Source organism: Phyllostomus discolor, chromosome 2 (assembly GCF_004126475.2).
Source record: "Phyllostomus discolor isolate MPI-MPIP mPhyDis1 chromosome 2, mPhyDis1.pri.v3, whole genome shotgun sequence".
In the NCBI taxonomy this organism is placed as follows: domain Eukaryota; kingdom Metazoa; phylum Chordata; class Mammalia; order Chiroptera; family Phyllostomidae; genus Phyllostomus; species Phyllostomus discolor.
The window spans coordinates 86719143-86720200 of record NC_040904.2 but is presented as its reverse complement, the minus strand read 5'-3'; the positions used below and the strand labels follow the sequence as shown (position 1 = coordinate 86720200).

At 29.4% G+C, this 1058-nt stretch overlaps 1 non-coding gene across 1 annotated transcript; it reads right to left on the bottom strand.

Annotated features, from left to right (window-relative positions):
• Positions 1 to 215: 215 nt before the first annotated feature.
• LOC114491224 lies at positions 216 to 359 on the bottom strand. Its single transcript, XR_003684029.1, has one exon. It is a non-coding gene; the product is annotated as a small nucleolar RNA SNORA57 (small nucleolar RNA).
• Positions 360 to 1058: the final 699 nt, after the last annotated feature.

Below are 1058 nucleotides of genomic sequence, written 5' to 3'. Positions count from 1 at the left end.
TATTTGTTGTTTTTCTCTAAAAATTTTTTGAACTTGATAAACTCAAAACTATAGAAATCTTAAAAATAAGCTTGAATGGGTGGAGGTATTTTTTCTAAAAATATTAAAGTGTTTTAAAAAGTTACAATGCAAAACTATATTACTGGTGGGTAAATAAAGAGAGATAACTAAAATAGAATAGGATTTTTTTTCTTTTCTCTTTTTTTTTTTTTTACCTGTGTCCCCGCGCTAGAGGATAGAACCAGTGGACTGCAAACCATGGGCACCGAAGGCATGATGCCGAGGGTCCCAGAGCCCTTTCCCTCTCCCTCCGTACATTACGGGGACTGGGACCACACGCCCAACCCCCACCAAGGAGGGTAGAAGAGGAATTTTTTTTTTAAAGCAAAGCATTTATGGGCAAAATATACCATAAAATTATCATTGTTTTCATTTTAGTTCAGGAATAACACGTCTTTTTCACATAGTAAAGAGACAAATGAGCAACTATTTGGGAAATATGAATATATATATATATATGCAGTATGCTCACACAAAATATGCAACTGGAATAAAAATGCATTTCATAAAAATTAAAATTTTCAATGGAAAAACAAACTCACAATATAAAAAATTATGAATGGATATTTACATAATGTAAGAAGCAACAAAACTTTTCTAAGTGTGATAGTAATACCAGATCTCTAATGAGTATTAGAATCAACCATAGGTTTAAAACAACTACAAATCAAATTAAAGTAAATAAACAAACATATAACAGGAAAATAAGCCAATAGGAAAATGTTGCAATGTATACCAAAAGTTGATGCTTCTTGATACAAAGAACATTCTTACATAATAATAAAAAACATACAAGGACCTGAGTAGGAAAATTGGAAAAGATATGAACAGATGATTCCAATGAATAACATTAGATATAAAATATATTACCTGAATATAAATTAAAGAAATATTTATTTAAAGCTTATGTTTAAATTATTATATTGAGAAATATTAATAAAATGATATGTGGGAGAATGGATATTCTCATCTGCAATAACCACGTGGTATTTTTGTAT